A 22,879-nucleotide genomic window follows, 5' to 3' on the forward strand; every position below is an offset into this window, starting at 1 on the left:
TCTGTTCAACTTTGTGCCCACTGCCTCCTGTCCTGTGCCAGGGCACCACTGAGCAGAGCCTGGCCCCAGCTCCCTGACCCCCAGCCCTCAGCTATCTGTAAGCATTGATCAGATCCCCCTCAGCCTCCTCTTGCCCAGGCTAAGCAGCCCCAGCTCTCTCAGCCTCTCCTCAGCTGAGAGCTGTTGCAGTGCCCTCAGCAGCTCCCTGGCCCTGTGCTGGACTCTCTCCTGCAGTTCTTTGTCCTTCTGCAGCTGGGGAGACAGCTCAGGGGGCTTGAGCTGGAGAGGAGGCACTGTCCTCCAAGCCCATCCTGTGTTGCCTTTGGGGTTGTTTTTTTTGTTTGGTTGGTGGTTTTTGTTTGTCAAAGAACTACCCAGACACCACCCCGGGGTTCTGTGTGGTTTTATTTCACCTGAGAGACCCAGAAAACATAAAAATTACCCCAGAAAGCACACAAAAAACCCCACAGAGAAATATGGTCCTGGAGGAGCATGGAGTCAGAGTGTGAGTTCCTAGTGACCAGTGGGAGCTCAGAGTTTGCCTCACTCAGCCGTGCAGAGCTGTGCCGAGCCAGGCGCCAGGCAGCACAGCTCTGCTGGGGTGCAGAGCACTGCTGGGGTGCACAGCCCTGCTGGGGTGCACAGCACTGCTGGGGTGCAGAGCTCTGCTGGGGTGCACAGCGCTGCTGGGATGCAGAGCACTGCTGGGGTGCAGATTGCTGCTGGGGTGCACAGCACTGCTGGGGTGCAGAGCCCTGCTGGGGTGCAGAGCCCTGCTGGGGTGCACAGCGCTGCTGGGGTGCAGAGCACTGCTGGGGTGCACAGCGCTGCTGGGGTGCAGAGCCCTGCTGGGGTGCACAGCGCTGCTGGGGTGCAGAGCTCTGCTGGGGTGCAGAGCCCTGCTGGGGTGCAGAGCGCTGCTGGGGTGCACAGCGCTGCTGGGGTGCAGAGCACTGCTGGGGTGCACAGCGCTGCTGGGGTGCAGATTGCTGCTGGGGTGCAGATTGCTGCTGGGGTGCAGAGCTCTGCTGGGGTGCAGATTGCTGCTGGGGTGCAGAGCTCTGCTGGGGTGCACAGCGCTGCTGGGGTGCAGATTGCTGCTGGGGTGCAGAGCTCTGCTGGGGTGCACAGCACTGCTGGGGTGCAGATTGCTGCTGGGGTGCACAGCTCTGCTGGGGTGCAGATTGCTGCTGGGGTGCACAGCCCTGCTGGGGTGCAGAGCCCTGCTGGGGTGCAGAGCGCTGCTGGGGTGCACAGCGCTGCTGGGGTGCACAGCGCTGCTGGGGTGCAGAGCACTGCTGGGGTGCACAGCGCTGCTGGGGTGCAGATTGCTGCTGGGGTGCACAGCCCTGCTGGGGTGCAGAGCTCTGCTGGGGTGCAGAGCCCTGCTGCGGTGCAGATTGCTGCTGGGGTGCAGAGCTCTGCTGGGGTGCACAGCTCTGCTGGGGTGCAGATTGCTGCTGGGGTGCACAGCGCTGCTGGGGTGCAGATTGCTGCTGGGGTGCACAGCTCTGCTGGGGTGCAGAGCACTGCTGGGGTGCACAGCGCTGCTGGGGTGCAGATTGCTGCTGGGGTGCAGATTGCTGCTGGGGTGCAGAGCTCTGCTGGGGTGCAGATTGCTGCTGGGGTGCAGAGCTCTGCTGGGGTGCACAGCTCTGCTGGGGTGCAGATTGCTGCTGGGGTGCACAGCGCTGCTGGGGTGCAGAGCGCTGCTGGGGTGCAGATTGCTGCTGGGGTGCACAGCGCTGCTGGGGTGCAGAGCACTGCTGGGGTGCAGAGCTCTGCTGGGGTGCACAGCGCTGCTGGGGTGCACAGCCCTGCTGGGGTGCAGATTGCTGCTGGGGTGCACAGCGCTGCTGGGGTGCAGAGCACTGCTGGGGTGCAGAGCTCTGCTGGGGTGCACAGCGCTGCTGGGGTGCACAGCCCTGCTGGGGTGCAGATTGCTGCTGGGGTGCACAGCGCTGCTGGGGTGCAGAGCACGGCTGGGGTGCAGATTGCTGCTGGGGTGCACAGCCCTGCTGGGGTGCAGATTGCTGCTGGGGTGCAGATTGCTGCTGGGGTGCAGAGCTCTGCTGGGGTGCACAGCCCTGCTGGGGTGCAGAGCGCTGCTGGGGTGCAGAGCCAGCTGCTGCCATGCTGGGTGGGCAGCAGCCCAAAGGTGTTTGGGGAGCAACTGAAGTGGGACAGCCCCAGGAAACAACAATGAAAAATCAATAACAAAAAGCCTCTGCAGAGCCCGGGGCAGAAATGAAGTTCCTTGACTTCAGACACAGCCTCTGCTGTCTCCTGGGGCTTCTGGGCAGCCAGCGTGGGGTGGCTTCAACTCTAGAAGCAGCTGTGAGCAGGCAGTGGGCAGTGCAATGCTGAGCTTCACCTGGATGGAGCACTGCAGTGGCTGTGGGGAGGGAGCTGGAGTGGCAAGGCACTGACTGGTCAGCAATGTGCCCTTGTGGGCAAGAGGGCCAAGGGCATCCTGGGGTGAGCCAAGGGAGGTTCTGCTGCCCCTCTGCTCTGCCCTGCTCAGACCACAGCTGCAATCCTGTGTCCAGTGCTGGGCTCCCCAGTTCCAGAGAGACAGAGACCTGCTGCAGAGAGTCCAAGGGAGAGCCAGGAGCATGCTTAGGGGACTTGAGCATCTGCCCTGTGAAGAGAGACTGAGAGCCCTGGGGCTGTTTAGTCTGGAGAGGAGAGGGCTGAGAGGGATCTGATCAATGCCTATCAATACTTGAGGGCTGGGGGTCAGGAGGAAGGGGCCAGGCCCTTGTTTTGGTGGTGCCCAGTGATAAGACAAGGAACAAAGAATGCAGAATACAGACTCACAGAATTTCACAGACTCATCAAGCCCAACCTACCCCCAGCACCACCTGAGCAGCTAAACCATGGCACCCAGTGCCTCAGCCAGGGATGGTGACTCCACCACAGCCCTGGGCAGCACATTCCCATGGCCAATCTCTCTTCCTGGAAGAACTTTCTCCTCACCTCCAGCCTAAACCTCCCCTGGCACAGCTTGAGACTGTGTCCTCTTGTTCTGGTGCTGAGGGCCTGGCAGAAGAGCCCAACCCCCTCCTGGCTACAACCTCCCTTCAGGGAGTTGGAGAGAGCAAGAAGGTCTCCCCTGAGTCTCCTCCTCTCCAGGCTAAGCAACCCCAGCTCCCTCAGCCTCTCCTCACAGGGCTGTGCTCCAGACCCCTCCCCAGCTCACACCAGGGTACAAGCTGGAACTTCTTTGGTGTGAGGCTGCTGAGCCCTGGAGCAGGCTGCCCAGAGAGGCTGTGGAGTCTCCTCTGGAGAGTTTTAAGCTCTGTCTGGCTGTGTTCTGTGTGCTCTGCCCTGGGTGACCCTGCTCTGGCAGGGGCTTGGACTGGATGACCTCTGGAGGTCCCTTTCAACTTCTACCATTCTGTGTTTCTGTGATAGGAACATGAGAGGGGGAAGGACACAGGAATAAAGCTGTCTTGACCCAGAAGCAGCCCCAGGCCGGCAGACATCTCCAACACACACTCACCAGAGCAGGTCAGGGCAATGCAGAGCTCATGCAGGAGGCCAGAGGCAAGAGGCTCAGGACATCATTTTCTCCTCTGTGCTTGCTGCCCTCCTGCCAGCTGCAGAGTTCTCTTCCAGCCCTCTCTGGTCTCCAGGAGGCTTTTTGAAGGACAAGTGCCAAAAGCCATGCCCATGGTTGCCCCTGGCTGGCACAGGGCAGACCCTTGGCTCTGCCTTGTTCTGCAGGTGGTGTGCAGTGATGGGCCAGCAGGACAGGGCAGGCCCTGCCTCTCCTGCTCTGCAGCAGCAGTGCACAAGCAGAGAGGCTCAGCCAAGCTCCTCCCAGGGCATTTCAGGCAAGTCCAGGAACTGGAGGACTTTGGCACCCCCAGCACTGGGGAGCAGTTGGGTTTGGGGTTGGCAGAACTGCCACCAGGGCAGCAGCTCCTGCAGGGTCCATAGTGATTAGCACCGTGAAAAGCTCCAGAGAAAACTGCTGGAAAGAGTCCCACTGAGCTCTGCCAGCACTGGGAAGAGCTCCTGCAAGGCTCTGATGGTCTGCAGCCTCTTAGCTTAGACACCTGCTAAACCCCTGAGTGTGTCCTGAAGCTCCCCTCAGGGCAAAAGGAGGCAGGCAGTGGGAGCCCAGCCTGCTGCCCTGGGTCCAGCTGGCACTGGGCATGAGCATGTGGAGGGGGCCAAACACTGTGGCAGCCCTGACCTGCTGGAGGGCTTTCAGCTGAGTGAAAGTTTCCAGGCTGCTTTTGCCCAAAGAGAATTAAGAAGGGATGAATTGAAGAGTGCAGGGAAGGGGTGGCAGAGGAATGGGTGCTGTACCTCTGCAGCCAGGACACCCCAGAAAGGTCAGAGCTGTTTCAGTAACCACCACACACAGGAGCTGGGCTGAAGCCTGCCTAGAAACCTACCTGGTAACTAAGTGATAGATCAGGTGCCTCTGCTTGTGGTGTCTGCATGCTGCAGCTCTCAGGAGGCAAGCTGGGCCCGGCCCTGGGGCAGGGCTCCCTCCTCAGCCAGCTCTTCCCCTGCAGAGGGACAACCCCCGGCTGCTTTCTCACGGCATCACACCTGCAGTGCCTTCCAAAGCCACACAGACGCAGTGCTGAGGGTGATGGTTTAGCACTGCTGAGGGTGGTGGTTTAGCACTGGCCTTGGTAGTGCCAAAGGGTTGGATTGGATCAACTTTTCCAACTGAAAAGATGGGGTCCTGGGATGCAGCAAGGAAAGTGTGGCCAGCAGGGCTGGGGAGGTTCTGCTGCCCCTCTGCTCTGCCCTGCTGAGACCACAGCTGCAATCCTGTGCCCAGTGCTGGGCTCCCCAGCTCAAGAGAGACAGAGACCTGCTGCAGAGAGTCCAGTGGAGGCTGTGAGGATGATGAAGGGAATCAACCATCTATGCTGTGAAGAAAGGCTGAGAGCCCTGGGGCTGTTTAGTCTGGAGAGGAGAAGGCTGAGAGGGATCTGATCAATGTCTCTCAATAGCTGAGGGCTGGGGGTCAGGAGGAAGGGGCCAGGCCCTTTTCAGTGGTGTCCTGTGATAGGATGTGGTGGGTGCAATGAGCAGGAACTGGAACACAGAAGGTTCCACCTCAACATGAGGAGAAACTGCAGCAGGCTGCCCAGAGAGGTTGTGGAGTCTCCTGCTCTGGAGCCTTTCCAACCCCCCCTGGATGTGTTCTGAGTGCCCTGCCCTGGGTGACCCTGCTCTGGCAGGGCTTGGGCTGGGTGAGCTCTGGAGGTCCCTTCCAGCCTCTACCATTCTGTGATTCTGTGATGCCCTGTGCAAAGTTTACTTCTGACAGGTAGCCAGTCAGTAGTCCTTGCTAACAACCTGACCCTTGCTAGGAGCTGGTGATGCCCTGGGCAGCTCACGCTGAGACCTGGCAGGGTGCTCAGCTGGGGCAGTGGTGCTGCAGTCTCCTGTTACAGAAGGCCATGAGGATGATCAGGAGCTGGAGCACCTCCCCTGTGGGGACAGGCTGAGGGAGCTGGGGCTGTTCAGGCTGGAAAAGAGGCCTTGAGCAACCTTGATGAAGCCTTGAGCAGCCTGGGCTGGTGGGAGGTGTCCAGGCCCATGGCAGGGGCTTGGAACTGGCTGATCCTTAAGGTCCCTTCCAACCCAAACCCATCCATGAATCACTGAGCGGTTTGATTTTCCCCCTCCTATGTTTATAGACTTCCAACACATGCAGAAGCTCTCCTACAGTACTGCTCCAGAGTGCTTGAGTCATTTGCTGTGCTCCAGAGTTCATACTTGCAGTGAAGCACTTTCAAACCCCCTCCCTTTGGCATCCTCTGCTCTTATTGTTCCCTACTTGGGCTGGGCTCCCTGGGGCTTTTACCATCTAAGCCCCACAGGCCTTTGCCAAGCCACCTCCTCTGCATGTCCTGCAGACTGTTTTTGTTTCTCCTCTCTTTGCCTGCTAAAGTCTCAGAGCCTTTTGCTGGGGAACAAACCCCAACCATTCCTACAGAGATCTGTCCCCAGAGAAGCAGAGAATCACAGGATGGTCAGGGTTGGAAGGGACCTCAAGGCTCATCCAGTTCCAAGCCCCTGCCATGGGCAGGGTGAATGTCATTGTCAAAGCAGGATCCTGTGCCTGCTGCAGGGAAAGGCAGAATCAGTTTGACTCAGTTTGTCATGTCCCAACTGCTTTGGGCAAGGAGCAGAGCAGGGAAGGCAAATGCCAAGGGCTGTGAAATCGCAGAACCAGAGCTTCACAGCTTGCACTGGGCTGGAAGGAACCTTTAAAGGTCACCTTGTCCAACCCCCTGCAGGCAGCAGTGATGCCTCCAGCTAGAGCAGGCTGCACAGGGACACAGCCAGGCTGAGCTTGGATGGCTCCAGGGATGGAGCCTCAAGCACCTCCCTGGGCAGCCTGTGCCAGTGTCTCACCACCCTCCCTGTGCAGAGCTTCCTCCTGATGGCCAACCTACCTCTGCCCTGTTCCACTTTCAAACCCTTGTCCCTTGTCCTGTCCCCACAGCCCCTTCTGAACAGTCCCTCCCCAGCTGCCTGCAGCTCCCCTGCAGATCTTGAACTGCAGCTCTGAGGTCTGCCTGGAGCCTTCTCCTGTCCAGGCTGAACAACCCCAACTCTCCCAGCCTGTCCCCATAGGAGTTCTCCTCTCTAGCCATCTTTGTGGCCTCCTCTGGACCACTGGAAATACTGGCACAGGCTGCCCAGGGAGGTGCTTGAGGCTCCATGCCTGGAGCCATCCAAGCTCAGCCTGGCTGTGTCCCTGTGCAGCCTGCTCTGGCTGGAGCTGTCCCTGCTGCCTGCAGGGCTTGGACAAGACCTTGGAGCTCCCTTCCAACCCAGCACAATCTGTGACTCTGTGAATTCTGTGGTCCTCCCTCTCACCCTGAGCTGTTTTCAAGCTGTCAATTGCAAAGCAGTTTACCTTCTCTTTCCTCATTTCCCATCCTCACATTGTTTCATTTTCCTGGCTGAACACAAGGTGTTGAAGTGTTCCAACCACTACCATCTGCCAGTGGCTGCAGGATGTAAAGCAAGGCTCACATCTCTCCACTCCTCTTGCACCTGCAGAGGTGGAAAGGCAGCAGCTGTGTGCCCCCAGCCCAGGCCTCTCTGCTGAGGGTTTTCACACAGAATCAGAATGGTCCAGGCCAGAAGGCAGCTCCAGAGCTCACCCAGCCCAACCCCCTGCAGGCAGCAGGCACGTCCTCCACTGGATCAGGTCACCCAGAGCCCTCTCCAGCCTCACCTGCAATAGCTCCAGGGATGGAGCCTCAACCACCTCCCTGGGCAGCCTGCTGCAGTGTTCCAGCAGCCTCCTGGGGCAGAACTTGTTCCTCACATCCAATCTCAATCTGCTCTGCTCTCATTTCAAACCATTGCCCCTGGGGCTGTCCCTGCAGGCCTTTGCAGTCTACCTGCAGCCTTCCTCTAGCCCCTTTCAGGTACTGGCAGTCAGCTCTAAGGTCTCTCAGGAGCCTTCTCTTCTCCAGGCTGAGCACCCCCAGCTCCCTCAGCCTAGAATAGAGTAGAATTAACCAGGTTGGAAAAGACCTTCGAGATCAGCCAGGCTCTTCCTGAACACCTCCAGGGACGGTGACTCCACCACCTCCCTGGGCAGCACATTCCCATGGCCAATCTCTATTCCTGGAAGAACTTTCTCCTCACCTCCAGCCTAAACCTCCCCTGGCACAGCTTGAGACTGTGTCCTCTTGTTCTGCTGCTGCTTGCCTGGGAGAAGAGACCAACCCCCACCTGTCTACAACCTCCCTTCAGGTAGTTGGTGAGAGCAAGAAGGTCTCCCCTGAGCCTCCTCTTCTCCAGGCTAAGCAACCCCAGCTCCCTCAGCCTCTCCTCACAGGGCTGTGCTCCAGACCCCTCCCCAGCTTTGTTGCCATCCCCAGAGCAGAGCTGCTCTAACTCCTTGAGCATTTTCCTGGCCTCCTCTGGACCCTCTTCATCAGCTCCAGGTCCTTCCTGTACCGAGGGCTCCAGAGCTGCAGACAGTGCTCCAGGCAGGTCTCAGCAGAGCAGAGCGGTCCAGGAGCTGGCAGCTCCATGGCCACTGGGTGTCAGCAGCTGTACTGGGACTGGAGGAGGGAGCAGGGGCAGCATCTCCTCCGCCAGGATTCACTCTGTCCAGGAACATCCAGGGTGGGGGACAATGGCTCTGTCCCCAAGAGGCTCCTCCCTCCTCCTGCCAAGCACAGAGGTGCCACCACCTTTGGCCAGCCAGCCAGTGCCAGGCTGCCCGATGGGCACTGCCAGCCCTCATGCCTCCTGGTGTGGCGACCACAGCCCTGCCTCCCGCGGTGACACTGCAGCTGTCTCACCTGTGGCATGTGGCAGCAAAAGCAGCCTCTGAGCCTGCCATCCCCCCGTGCCCTCACCCACGGGGATGCACCATCAGCTCCCTGCCCGGGAGGAGCACCTGGGGACCCGGAGGGAGGGCCCCAGCAGGCACACGGCTGTCCAGGGCCCTGGCTGCAGGCTGTGCCTGAGGCTGGCACTGCCCAGAGGGCAGCAGGGATGGCAGCTGTGTGTGGTGTGAGCAGGGCAAGGACCTGCTCAGCCTGCTGGCAAGGCTAAGGGGCATCAGGGAGGGTAAAGGAGAGAGGCTCTGGTGGAGCCAGGCTCTGCCCTCCTCAGGTCACAAACAGGAGCCCCTGGCTGAAAGTCCCTGGGATCAAGGGGGCTCTGTACCCTGCCCCTGGCAGGCCAGCAGTGGAAGCCTGAGTGAAGAGAGTCACTGGAGGCAAGTTCATGGTGGGGGCAGCAGGCCAAGTCCCTCCTTGCCCTCCTCACTCCCCAGGAACTTCTGTGAAGTTTCTTACTTCAGCTCCTGCTGGGGGACTTCAACCACCCCAACTTCTGCTGGGAAAGCATCACAGCAAGCTGGAGGCCATCCAGGAGACTCCTGCAGTGCCTCAGTGATGACTTCAGCCAGGACATAGGCAGCCCAGCCTGAGGGGCTGTGACACTGGCTCTGATGGTGCCCAGCACGAGTGAGCTCTCTGCTGAGGTCAGGGCAGCCTGGGCTGCAGTCACCACGCCCTGGGGGAGTCCTAAGGGCTGGGAGTCAGGCAAGGAGCAGAGTCAGGACCCTGAAGCTTAGGAAAGCAAACTTCCAGCTCTTCATGGAGTCAGTCAGCAGGACCCCTGGGAGAGGACAGGGACAGGGGAGCAGAGCAGAGCTGGCATGTTCCTTGGAGTGCAAGAGCTCTCAGTCCCCAGGGAATCAGGCAAGGAAGGGAAGAGGCCAGCTTGGCTGAGCCAGGAGGTGCTGGTCAGACTGGAAGGCAGGAGGGAACTGCACAGGCAGCTCAAGCAGGGACAGAGGTCCTGAGAAGGGTACAGGGACACTGCCCAGGTGTGTAGGGATGGGGTGAGGAAGGCCAGGGTGCAGCTGGAGCTGAACTTGGCAAAGGATGGGAAGCACTACAAGAAAGGTTCTACAGGTGTGGCAGCAGGAAAGGAAGGATGAAGACACCCTACCCCAGTGATGAGTGAGAATGGAGAGCTGGCAGCAACAGGAGGAGAAGGCTGAGGCTCTCAACAACTTTTTTCCCTTGGTCTTCAGGCACAACCTCACTCCTCACATCTCCTGAGTTGAAGGAACACAAGATGGGGACCAGGCTACAAAGTCCTTCCCACTGTGAGTGAAGACAAGGTTTGTGGCCCCCAGAAGGCACCTGACATAGCCAAGGCTGTGGGACCTGCAGAGATGGATGCCAGAGGCCTGAGGGAACTGCCAAAGAACCTGAACAGTCCTGGCAGGCAGTGAGGACCCTGGGGGCTGGAAGGGACACAGCACCCCTCTTGTAAAAAGGGCAGGAAGGAGGAGCCTGGGAACTACCAACCTGTCATGGAACAGAGCAACCAGGCAGAGAGGGACCTGGGGGTGCTGGTTGATGGTAGGCTGAACATGAGCCAGCAGTGTGCCCAGGCAGCCAGGAGGGCCAATGGCATCCTGGCCTGCATCAGGAAGAGTGTGGCCAGCAGGAGCAGGGAGGTCATTCTGCCCCTGTACACTGCACTGGTCAGGCCACACCTCGAGTACTGTGTCCAGTTCTGGGCTCCTCAGGTCAGGAAAGAGGCTGAGCTGCTGGAAGGTGTCCAGAGAAGGGCAACAAAGCTGGGGAGGGGTCTGGAGCACAGCCCTGTGAGGAGAGGCTGAGGGAGCTGGGGTTGCTTAGCCTGGAGAAGGGGAGGCTCAGGGGAGACCTTCTTGCTCTCTCCAACTCCCTGAAGGGAGGTTGTAGCCAGGTGGGGGTTGGGCTCTTCTCCCAGGCAGGCCCCCAGTACCAGAACAAGAGGACACAGTCTCAAGCTGTGCCACGGGAGATTTGGGCTGGAGGTGAGGAGAAAGTCCTTCCCAGCAAGAGAGATTGGCCATGGGAATGTGCTGCCCAGGGCAGTGGTGGAGTCCCCATCCCTGGAAAGTTTAAAAACAGCCTGGCTGAGGCCCTTGGTGCCATGGTTTGGTTGGTCAGATGGTGCTGGGTGAGAGGTTGGACTGGATGATCTCTGAGGTCTTCTCCAACCTGGTTAATTCTGTGATGCTGTAATCGTTCTGTGGTCCAGAGGAGGCCAGAAAATGACCAGAGACTGCAGAACCTCTGCTGTGGGGACAGGCTGAAGGAATTGAAATTGTTAAGGCTGGAGAAGAGAAGGCTCCAGGGAGACCTCAGAGCAGCCTTCCTGTGCCTGAGGGGAGCTACAGGAGAGCTATGGAAGGACTGTTCAGAAGGGCTTGTAGTGACAGGATGAGGGACAGTGGCTTTGAGCTGGAAGAGGGCAGAGTTAGGCTGGGCATCAAGAGGAAGCTCTGCAGAGGGAGGGTGGTGAGACACTGGCACAGGCACAGGCTGCCCAGGGAGGTGCTTGAGGCTCCATGCCTGGAGCCATCCAAGCTCAGCCTGGCTGTGTCCCTGTGCAGCCTGCTCTGGCTGGAGCTGTCCCTGCTGCCTGCAGGGGTTGGAGAGGATGCCCTTGGAGGCTGCCTTCCAGCCCAATGCAGTCTGTGATTCTAAGCTATGAGCTTGGCCAAGCTGGTGCTGCCCCCTGCTCTATGTCTGTGCCTCACTCTGGCATCTGCCCCTGCATCCCTGAGCCACCCTGGGTCTCAGCACCCATCCCCAAGCCGCTGCTCTCTAGGGAGGACCTGGATCTTGAAAGGGTAGCACAAGCCTTTAGGCTTCAGCTTCTAGATGCCAATGCTTTGGGAGCACAGTAAATAATGACATAATGAAACATCTGAGGAGCCTGATGGGCCCAGCAGGTTTGCAGCTCACTGCCTTGTGCCTCAGGGGGCATTTGAGGGCACTGTCAAGCTCCTGAAGTGTAGGCAGAAGCAGAACTTTCTCGAGGGGTCTGTGGCTCTCATAGCTGCAAGGCAAACAATGGAGCTGCTGCATGTGCTTAGGAGCAGGTCTGGAGCACCACACTGGGGCTGAGCAGCTGGCACAGCTCTGCCCCTGCCTGTGGCAAGATGCTCTTCCCAGAGTGCCAGCTGAGGAATGAGAGCCACAGCAAGCTTGGCACCAAACCCCACCCCTCGCCTCCCTGCCATCCTGGGCTGCCTGCCTCCTGCAGTGGATCCTCATCCAGACATGGCACAGGACTGTGTTGGTCAGGGGAGGGGAAGGGAGGGACTTGTGACAAGGGCTGGGAGTGCCAGGCTGAGGAACAATGGCTTTGAGCTGGGAGAGGAGAGACTGAGAGTGGAGCTGAGGAAGGAATTGTTGAGAGTGAGGCTGGGGAGACTCTGGCACAGGCTGCCCAGGGAGGCTGTGGCTGCCTCCTGCCTGGAGGTGTTGAAGGCCAGGCTGGATGAGGCCTTGAGCAGCCTGTGCTGGTGGGAGGGGTCCCTGCCCATGGCAGGGGGTTGGAGCTGGATGAGCTTGAAGGGCCCTTCCAACCCAACCCCCTCTAGGATTCTCTGATCAGCTTCCTGCATGGAATGGCTGCAGGAAATGCACACAGAAGAAACCAGAGACATCAGAGGCAGTTTCCCATCCCTCCTCTAGGCACCTGGACATCCCTTGTGCCTTCCCAGGCTCTGACTGCAGAGCTGGTGCTGCTCAGGGGAACCTGTGAGAGCCTCTCTCCCACCCAGAGGAGTCCCTCTGACTCATAAAGCCCAGGAGAGCATCGTCCCTGCTTTTATCTGATGTTCTAACCCAGGACTATTGGACTGGAAATAGGCTTCAGTCTCTGGGGCTTGCCATAGAGCCACAGAGCTGCTGAGGCTGGAAGAGACCTCTGAGATCACCAAGTCCAAGCTCAGCCAGAGCTCACAGTGCCACCACTGCTGCTGAGCCTCTGCCCCTGCACCACAGCCCTCAGCACCACATCCATGCAGCTTTCAAACCCCTCCAGGGATGGTGACTCCAGCACCTCCCTGGGACAGTGCCCGAGAGCCCTTACTGGGAAGATACTTTTGCTACCATCCAACCTGAACCTCCCCTGGCACAGCTCAAGGCCATTTCCTCTTATTCTGTCACTTGTTGCTTGTGACAAGGGACAGATCCCCACCTGGCTGAAGCCTCCTTTGAGGAAGCTGCAGGGGGAGATGATGTCTCCTTCAGCCTCCTCGACTGAAGACTAAAGAACCCCAGTTCCCAGTTCTCAAACTGGTCTTGGCTGGAGGGTGCCCAGAAGTCTGAAGCACTCCTGCTGAGACCACAACCTTGCTGCCTGCCAGCTGCAGCTGAGTCCACTCTCAGCAGCAGAGCTGAGGAGGCCAGCACCGTGGTTTGTTGCCCTGAAGCAGGGGCATGAAGGTGCTGGCTGCCAGCTGGAAACACAGCACAGAAGTGTTTAAAAGCCAGACAGGGCAAGCACAGAGGAGGCTCCCAGCCCTTCAAGCTGTCCTTTCAACAGCACCAGCACCAGCAGGACGTTACCTCAGTGCTGCAGCCTCCAGAGCAGACTGTGCCTGGCTCCCACAGTCCTCCAAGTCCACAAGAAGGCTGCTGTGAGTCAGTAAAACTCAGAGGTGTGACTGCAGGCAGCCAGCCCTGGGCTGGCTGGCTGTGGATGCTGCTGAGAATGCAGCTCAAGTCTGGCTTCATGCAGTGTGGGGCTGGGAACACACAGTGTGCATGATCCTTGAATCACAGAATCACTGAGGCTGGAGCAGACCTCTGAGACCATCAGTTCCAGCCCAGGACCCAACAGCACCACCAGACCTCGGCACTGAGTGCCACCTCCAGGCCTTCCTTGAACACCCCCAGGGATGGGGACTTCACCAACCCCCTGGGCAGCACATCCCAGTGTCTGATTGCCCTTTCCATGAGGAATTGCTTCCCAACATCCAGCCTAATCCTCTTCTGGCACAGCTCCAGGCCATGCCCTTTCCTCTGGTCACAAGGTGCCTGGGAGAAGAGCCTGACCCGCACCTGACTACTGCTTCCCTTCAACCTCATCATGAGGAGAAACTTCTTTACAGTGAGGGTCACAGGGCCCTGGAGCAGGCTGCCCAGAGAGGTTGTGGAGTCTCTGGACACATTCAAAACCCACCTGGAGGCATTCCTGGGTGGACTCCCCTGGGTGATGCTGCTCTGGCAGGGGGGTTGCACTGGATGGTCTCTGGTCCAGCCTCTAAGGTACTGTGACACTGTGAGCTGTAGAGTGTGATAAGGCCTCTCCTGAGTTTCCTCCTCTCCAGGCTAATCAAGCCCAGTTCTATCAGCCTCTCCTCATCAGACATTCCCCCCATTCCTTTCCCAGTCTGGTCACTCTGCTCTGGACCCACTCCAGCCTTCACATTGTGCTGCCCATGGGAGCTGTGCTGCCCTGGGATGGCATTGCCAGCCCTCCTCCAGAGCCCTGGCATCTGGGATGGCTTGGCTGGGGCTGGGAAGGGGCAGAGCACACAATTAGTGCTCCTGCTTGGAGCTCTTTGTTCCTCCCCACTCTGGGACACAGCAGCAGGGAGGTCAGGGGTGCTGTGGTGCAGATGGGCTGGCTTGGTGCCTGAGCTCTGCCAGGCAGGAGGCTGAGGACAGAAGGGCTGAGCTGTGCCCTCCTACTGTGCCCCTGTAGCAGCAACTCCTGCTGAGTGCCAGAGCTGAGCCCTCAAGCAGCTCTCTGCTTGCTGTCACTGTGGCTCATCAGGAAGTGCAGGCCTGGAACCCTGCACTGGTAAGAAACCTGCTTCCAATTGCTGCCTTATTTCTGGCCCCTTTTGTGTGTCAGTGGCTTGTGGGGGGTTGTTTTTTTCTTTAGCCTAAGCAGATCCTCTTCTGCTAAGGACAAGCACTCCCTGATGTCCTGCTGGAGAGCTTTCTTCATGCCTCTTGGCTGCTAGGAAGAAGCTAAGCCTTCTGCTCTCTTCTCATTAAAGGAGCTCTCTGTGCCCCTGCTTAGACTTGTGTCCCCCCACCATGCCTATCACCAGGGCAGCTGCTCTGCTCAGAGCCCACCTGCAGCACTGCCTCCAGCTCTGGGCCCCCAGCACAGGAAGGACCTGGAGCTGCTGGAGAGGCTCCAGAGGAGGCCACAGAGATGAGCAGAGGCTGCAGAACCTCCCCTGTGGGGCCAGGCTGGGAGAGCTGGGGCTGTGCAGCCTGGAGAAGAGAAGGCTCCAGGGAGACCTCAGAGCAGCCTGCCAGGACCTGAAGGGCTCCAGGAGAGCTGGGGAGGGACTTGTGACAAGGGCTGGGAGTGCCAGGGTGAGGAACAATGGCTTTGAGCTGGGAGAGGAGAGATTGAGCCTGGAGATGAGGAGGAAATCCTTGAGAGTGAGGCTGGGGAGACTCTGGCACAGGCTGCCCAGGGAGGCTGTGGCTGCCTCCTGCCTGGAGGTGTTGAAGGCCAGGCTGGATGAGGCCTTGAGCAGCCTGTGCTGGTGGGAGGGGTCCCTGCCCATGGCAGGGGGCTGGAGCTGGAGGAGCTTTGAGGTCTCTCCCAACCCAACCCATTCTCTGAATACAATCTCCAGGGCCTCAGGGGTCAGTCACTCTGAGCTGCAGATCCTCTCTGAAGACATTTTGAGACCTGAACTGTTGGTGCCTCCACGGCAGGCACCCTCACCACAGCCAAGCCCTCTGCTGGGCTTCCCCAGTTACCTGTTTACTGAGCAGGGTCCTGACCCTTGGGGGCTGTGGGCTCTGCAGGAGGGGCACTGAAGTCTTCCTCCCCAAGAAGCTGCAGAAGAGCTCACCCTGGCCTAGCCTTGAGAGAAGGGCTCTGACTAAAATCTGCAGGGGCTGTGATGAGCACCCAGCAGCAGGACCTGCCTGCTCCTTCTGCAGGATGAGACACCAGCAGCAGCACAGGCGAGGGAAGAACTGCTCTGAATGTGAGCAAAGGAAAGCAGGCAGTGGTCTCTAAGAGGCAGCCTGCAGATGGCTCTTTGTGTGTCAGCATCTGAAATAACTCAAAATGCCACAATTAGACCCTGCTAAAAGCATATGGTGGCTAATGAGGCTGGGTTTAATTAAACACCAGTTGATCCAATTTGTTGAGCTAATTACAATTCCACCACAAGGCATCTGTGAAGGAAGGTGAAGAATTTCTTCCTTGGATGTGAGGAAGAAGTTGTTGCCCAGGAGGGTGGTGAGAGCCTGGCACAGGCTGCCCAGGGAGGTGGTGGAAGCCTCCTGCCTGGAGGTGTTTGCAGCCAGGCTGGAGGTGGCTGTGAGCAACCTGCTGTGGTGTGAGGTGTCCCTGCCCATGGCAGGGGCTTGGAGCTGGCTGAGCCTTGAGGTCCCTTCCAGCCCTGACAGCTCTGTGATTCTAAGTTCAGAACAGGGGATTTAACACCCCCTGCCTGATGCTGCAGGAGGCATTTTCCAAGTCACTTCACCAGGGTGGAGGGGCAGCAAACTGTGTGGCAGGAAACTGCTGGGGAAATGGTGTTTCTGTGCTGAAGGAAGCTTGGGGAAGTAGAACATGAGGCAGCATCCATGAGAGGTGTCACATGCACCAAGGGTTTCCACAGTAACAGGACAGGGGAGGCCACAGGGATGCTCCAAGGGCTGCAGCAGCTCTGCTGTGAGGAGAAGGCTCCAGGGGGACATCAGAGCTGCTGCCAGGAGCTGAAGGGATCCTGCAGGAAGCTGCAGAGAGACTTTTGCTGAGGGGGTCTGGAGCCAGGCCAAGGGGCAAGGGTTTGGAGCTGAGGCAGAGCAGGGTTAGAGTGGAGCTGAGGAAGAAGCTCTTGAGAGTGAGGCTGGGGAGACTCTGGCACAGGCTGCCCAGGGAGGCTGTGGCTGCCTCCTGCCTGGGGGTGTTGAAGGCCAGGCTGGATGAGGCCTTGGGCAACCAAGTGTAGTTGAGAGGTGTCCTGCCCATGGCAGGGGCTTGGAGTAGAGGCTCCCTGAGGTCCTTTCCAGCCTGAGCCATTCTAGGATGCTACGATTCGATCACTGTTCACCCACTGGCCCTCCTGAGCAGTGTGTGGAGCTCTGCTTTCCCCACCACAGAGCACTCAGAGTTTGCTTCATCACCTTTGTGTATTGCTGGGCCCCTCCTCAAATCTTTGAAGTTCATAGAACCACAGAATGGGTTGGGTTAGAAAGGACCTCAAAGCTCATCCAGCTCCAGCCCCCTGCCATGGGCAGGGACCCCTCCCACCAGCACAGGCTGCTCAAGGCCTCATCCAGCCTGGCCTTCAACACCTCCAGGCAGGAGGCAGCCACAGCCTCCCTGGGCAGCCTGTGCCAGAGTCTCCCCAGCCTCACCCTCAACAATTTCTTCCTCATCTCCACTCTCAATCTCCCCTCTCCCAGCTCAAAGCCATTGTTCCTCATCCTGGCACTCCCAGCCCTTGTCACAAGTCCCTCCCCAGCTCTCCTGGACCCCTTCAGGTCCTGACAGGCTGCTCTGAGGTCTCCCTGGAGCCTTCTCTTCTCCAGGCTGCACAGCCCCAACTCTCCCAGCCTGGCCCCACAGGGGAGGTTCTGCAGCCCTCTGCTCATCTTGGTGGCCTCCTCTGGACCCTGTGCCAGAGTCTCTCCACCCTCTCTGTCAAGGATTTCTTCCTCATCTCCAGTCTCAATCTCCCCTCCTCACTCTTCAGTCCATTCCCTCCCATCCTATCACTACAAGCTCTTGTAAAAATTCCCTTTCCAGCTTTCTTGTAGGTCCCTTTGGAAAGCCAGCACCTAGGAGGCCAGGCTTTAGCAACCTTTTCCCTGCTCAGCACAGAGTGGAGCAGATCCCCAGGGCAGGGTGCCAGGGCATGCTTTGTTAGGTCCTAAAGCAAGACCCTGCCCAGGGAGCATGCAGAAGGAGCCTGGAGCAGGGTGCCCCCCTGGGCCTGTACCTGCACCCCTCCTGCCAGCAGCACAATCCAAGGTTCAGCAGAGTTTCCAGCAATTTATTTCCATTGGTTTGGGTTGGCAAAGCCCTCTGAGCTCACCCAGTCCAACATCAGCCCAACCCCACCATGGCTACCAAACCATGGCCCCAAGTGCCATGCCCACAGGGTTCTTCAACACCTCCAGGCATGGGACTCCACCACCTCCTTGGGTAGCCTGTGCCAATCCCTGACCACATTTTTCCTCATCTCCAAGCTAAACCTACACCCAGTGTGGCAGAGCCCTCCTGGCGTGGCTCTGCAGCTGGCCAGCAGCCCTGGCTGCCCTGGCTGTCCCTCCCTGTGCCGTCCCTCACCTGCAGGCTCTCCACCTCCTCCTTGCCCTGGGCCTGCAGCATCCCTGCAGAGCTGAGGGAACAAGGCAGCATGGAGGCACTGTGTCAGCTGCTGCCAGCTCCAGAGCACGAGTGCTGGGGTGGGTGCAAGCAAGCCAGCAGAGGAGCTGGGACTTGAAGGGAAAGGAGTGTGAGGCAGAGCAGCCACTGCCAATGTCACAGCCAGAAGGAACAACGGAAAGCTTCTTTTGGCACTTGCACCCCCAGCTCTACCCTGGCACTGGAGCAGTCCACACGTCAGTGACACCCACAGCTCCAGCTGATCTCCCCAGCACAGCTCTCCTGCTCAGCTCTTCAGCTCTGCCCATCTTTCCAAGGGGAGGCTGAAGCGTTCTGACATCTCCTGTTGCTCCCAGGGGGCTCTGGGGTACCAAAGCCACTGTTCATCTGTGCACCTCTCTGCTTCTGCCCAGGCTTGGTGCTCCTCCTAAGCTTTTTTTTGGGGGGGAAGGGGTGTGTGTTTGTGTGCTTGTTTCCCCAGCAAAAAGCTTCTGTTGCATTTTCCACCCCAGTCTGCAGTGGAGTCCAAGCCAAGTGCAGCTCTTGGCTTGAAGCTTTCCTCAGGACCCAGGGAGGAAATCCATCCAGGAGGCATCTGCATCTTTAGCACATGCTGGACAGTGCTTTGGGAAGGTGGAGCTGGCATCAGACACCCTTCATTAGCTTGAAACTAACAACAGCCCTGAAGAGCTGCTGGTGCTTTGCCTTCCCCCCCTCCCCTGCCTTTGATTTTATCTCCCCCTTTTAAAAACAGTTTTTCTTTGGGAATTTGGGTCTGGATGTCCAGGGCTCTGCTGATGGCTCCAGCACTCCAGCTGACTGCAGGCAGCCTGCTGACTGGGAAGGGAAGAGCACTGGCCAGGCTCCACAGCAGTGCTGTAGCTCTGGGCAGGGCTGTCCAGATTTCTGGGCTCCTCAGGTCAGGAAAGATGTTGAGCTGCTGGAAGGTGTCCAGAGAAGGGCAACAAAGCTGGGGAGGGGTCTGGAGCACAGCCCTGTGAGGAGAGGCTGAGGGAGCTGGGGTTGCTTAGCCTGGAGAAGAGGAGGCTCAGGGGAGACCTTCTTGCTCTCTCCAACTCCCTGCAGGGAGGTTGTAGCCAGGTGGGGGTTGGTCTCTTCTCCCAGGCAGCCAGCACCAGAACAAGAGGACACAGTCTCAAGCTGTGCCAGGAGAGGTTTAGGCTGGAGGTTAGGAAGAAGTTCTACACAGAGTGATTGGCCATTGGAATGTGCTGCCTGGGGAGGAGGTGGAGTCACCATCACTGGAGGTGTTCAGGAGGAGACTTGATAGGGTGCTTGGTGCCATGGGTTAGCTGTTTGGGTGGTGTTGGATGATAGGTTGGACTTGGTGATCTTGAAGTTCTCTTCCAACCTGGTCTGGTCTATTCTATTCCATTCTATTCTATTCTATTCTATTCTATTCTATTCTATTCTATTCTATTCTATTCTATTCTATTCTATTGGCACTGATCAGGCTAGATGTGAGGAGGAAATTCTTCCCCATGAGAGTGGTGAAGCCCTGGAATGGGTCGTCCAGGGAGGTGGTTGGGGCCCTGTCCCTGGAGGTGTTTAAGGCCAGGCTGGATGAGGCTCTGGCCAGGCTGATCTAGTGTGGGGTGTCCCTGCCCATGGCAGGGGGGTTGGAACTAGATGATCCTTGTGGTCCCTTCCAACCCTGACTGATTCTATGATACTACTATGATACTATGATCACAGAACCACAGAATTGTCAGGCTTGGGAGGGACCCCAAGGCTCAGCCAGTCCCAAGCCCCTGCCATGGGCAGGGACACCTCACACCACAGCAGGTTGCTCACAGCCACCTCCAGCCTGGCTGCAAACACCTCCAGGCAGGAGGCTTCCACCACCTCCCTGGGCAACCTGTGCCAGGCTCTCACCACCCTCATGGGCAACAACTTCTTCCTCACAGCCAATCTCAATCTCCCCACTTCTAGCTTTGCTCCACCCCCCCCAGTCCTATCCCTCCCTGACACCCTCCAAAGTCCCTCCCCAGCTTTCTTGGAGCCCCCTGCAGATCCTGGAAGGCCACCAGAAGGTCTCCTGGGAGCCTTCTCCTCTCCAGCCTGCACAACCCCAACTCTCTCAGGCTGTCTCCAGAGCAGAGCAGCTCCAGCCCTCTGCTCCTCCTCCTGGCCTTTCTCTGGGTGGCTGATGTGAGGCACTAACCTCCCTGCTCACACACCAGATCAAATCAGTAGCTTCACATCAGCACTGGGGCAAAAACTATTGCAGGCTTACAGCCACTAAACCAAGCAGAGCCATGCTGAGGGGAGATGCCTTGAGGCATTGCCTCTGAACTGTATCTCCTCCTCAAAGCCTCTGGGTAGCTGTTCTTATCTTCACTGAGCACAGAACTGAAGGAGCAGGCACATGGCCTCCAAGGGGAGCCTTTGAGCCTCTCAGAGGTCCTCAGAGACACCAGGTCTGGCATTCCAGGCTTCACTGTGTGCTGCAACATGTCACAGATGTAGAGCATAGAACCACAGAATGGGTTGGGTTGGCAGGGACCTCAAAGTTCATCCAGCTCCAGCCCCCTGCCATGGGCAGGGACCCCTCCCACCAGCACAGGCTGCTCAAGGCCTCATCCAGCCTGGCCTTCAACACCTCCAGGCAGGAGGCAGCCACAGCCTCCCTGGGCAGCCTGTGCCAGAGTCTCCCCAGCCTCACTCTCAACAATTTCTTCCTCCTCTCCACTCTCAGTCTCCCCTCTCCCAGCTCAAAGCCATTGTTCCTCAGCCTGGCACTCCCAGCCCTTGTCACAAGTCCCTCCCCAGCTCTCCTGGAGCCCTTCAGGTCCTGGCAGGCTGCTCTGAGCTCTCCCTGGAGCCTTCTCTTCTCCAGGCTGCACAGCCCCAGCTCTCCCAGCCTGGCCCCACAGGGGAGGTTCTGCAGCCTCTGCTCATCTCTGTGGCCTCCTCTGGAGCCTCTCCAGCAGCTCCAGGTCCTCCTTGTGCTGGGGGCCCAGAGCTGGAGGCAGTGCTGCAGGTGGGCTCTGAGCAGAGCAGAGCAGAGGGCAGAATCCCCTCCCTGTGCTGCTGCTCTCCCTGCTCTGGCTGCAGCTCAGCACTCAGCTGGCTCTGGGCTGCCAGGGACCAGTGCTGGCTCCTGGGGACTTTGTCACCACCTGACAGCCCCAAGGCCTTCTTCTCAAGGCTGCTCTTGAGCCACTCCTCACCCAGCCTGGACCTGTGCTAGATGAGCCAGCTCAGATCTGGAAACCATGAAGCCTCAAGGCTTTGTGGCTGAGCAAACCCTGCCAGCCTTGCTTCTGGCCTGTGGTGGGGAGGGCTGTAAGCCCTTGTAGCTGAGGAAGGTTGAGGGGCTGGCCCCATGAGTATGTTCCCCAGCAGAGGCAGCAGACTGGTCTGGCTGCTGGCGTGGAGCGCCGCTGTGCACGCTGCGCCTTGCTGGCAGCCTGATCGTGTCCCATCTGGTTTGGGAAACAAAGCAACCCACACTCCCAGCCCCCAGCACCATTTCCCAGGAACTGTTCTCACTTCTTCAGTCCCAGCTCGAGCCAAACCACCACCACATGCTGTTCAGAAGACAGAACCATACCTGAGCTGACCTTTGAGGACCCACAAGCAGCTTCCAGCAGGGGCTCCCAGCAGGGCAGTCTTAGGGAAGGGCTTCCCGAGGCACTGCCATGGTTCATGGCTGCAGCTCAGGAGAACCAAGCTGCTGTGGGGACAGCCTGACTTGGGCTGAATTGCAGAGAACAAAATGGGTTCTTGGAGCTGAGGTAATGCAAACATGTGGTTTTGTTTGGTTTCTGACACTTCTTCTTGGAGGCACCAGGGAGAAGAGGGGGAACAGCTCCATCCCCACCTTCTATTGAACAGGTTTTGGGGGGTGGAAGAGTTGGGATGCCTGAAGTGTGGGGGAGAAGTGAAAGTTGTCCTCATGCTCATTGCTTTGTTTTGGTTGTGGTTGGGTGTTTTTGGTCAGGACAGGTTCTTTTCCTTCAGGAAAGCTTTTCACTGGGGACAGATGAAAGCAAGAGAGGGCACATTCAGTCATTTATTTTCTCACAGGCCATGGACAAGAAATGAAGAGTGATTAAACCAACAAACTTCCTTTAATAAATTAATAGCAGCATCACAAAACCCCTGATGTGAAATGGCCCAGAGGAGCTTGGGTAAGTGACAGTTATTCAACCATGCCAGAAACCTCCTCACTGGCTGGCCAGGAGAGAAGGCAGGGGCCAGAAGGCAGTGCCCTTGTCTGCCTGTCTGTCCAGACAAGTGATGTAGGTCAGTATGGGTCCAGCTGAGCATCCACAGTCCAGCTATTGACAGGTCTGGCCTGGAATTTGTTAAAAACATTGATAAAAACTCTGTAAGGTCTCTGTTCAGCTCCCATTATTTACACCCAGACAGAGCAGGCTCCCTGTTTGCCCACCCAACACAACCAGCAAGGGGAGGACCTGGAGGCTCCTAGGCAGAGGTGATGCCTGCCTGTGGCCTTCTGCTGAGCTGGGAGATGCTGTGGACAATGAATCTGTTCCCACCTGACCCTGTTCCCACCTGTGCCAGAAGTTACTCTAGTTCAGCTTATTGCTAAATGCTTTCCAAGCCTGTGGTTGGCTTTTCAAGACATAGAGAGAGATATATATGTATATATATGTACAGCCTCACACATATACACACACATATACAGCTCTGGCAGAGGAGAGCCAGGAGCCTGGGAGCTGGAGCCAGGGCAGAGCAGGGCAAGGCAGCTGGGAAGGGCCTGGAGAAGAAATCTGATGGAGAGAGAGTGAAGGAGCTGGGGCTGGTTAGTGTGAAAGAGGGGAGGCTGAGGGCAGACCTCCTGGCTGTCTACAGCTCCCTGAAGGGAGGTTGTGGAGAGGCTGCTGCTGGTCTCTGCTCCCAGTAATTAGTGACAGAACAAGAGGGAAGGGCCTCAAGCTGCAGCAGGGCAGGGTTAGGCTGGACAGCAGGAAACATTTTTTCCCATCAGGAGTGGTCAGGGTTTGGAATGTGCTGCCCAGGGAGATGGTGGAGTCCCAGGCCTGGCTGTGTTTCAAGGTGCTTTGGATGTGGTGCTTGGGGCTATGGCTCAGGGCTGAGCCTTGCAGGGCAGGGCTCTGGGTTGGGCTTGGTTATCCTGAGGCTCTTTCCCAGCCTGAGTGATTCTGTGGTTCTGTGATTTCAGTGAACCAAGGTGAACCAAGGCCTCCAAAGCAATGTGGATCCTTTCTGAGTTTTCTTCACC

This window comes from Melanerpes formicivorus, unplaced genomic scaffold, assembly GCF_026170545.1.
Source record: "Melanerpes formicivorus ecotype bairdi unplaced genomic scaffold, bMelFor1.0.p_v2 SCAF_73, whole genome shotgun sequence".
Classification (NCBI taxonomy): Eukaryota; Metazoa; Chordata; class Aves; order Piciformes; family Picidae; genus Melanerpes; species Melanerpes formicivorus.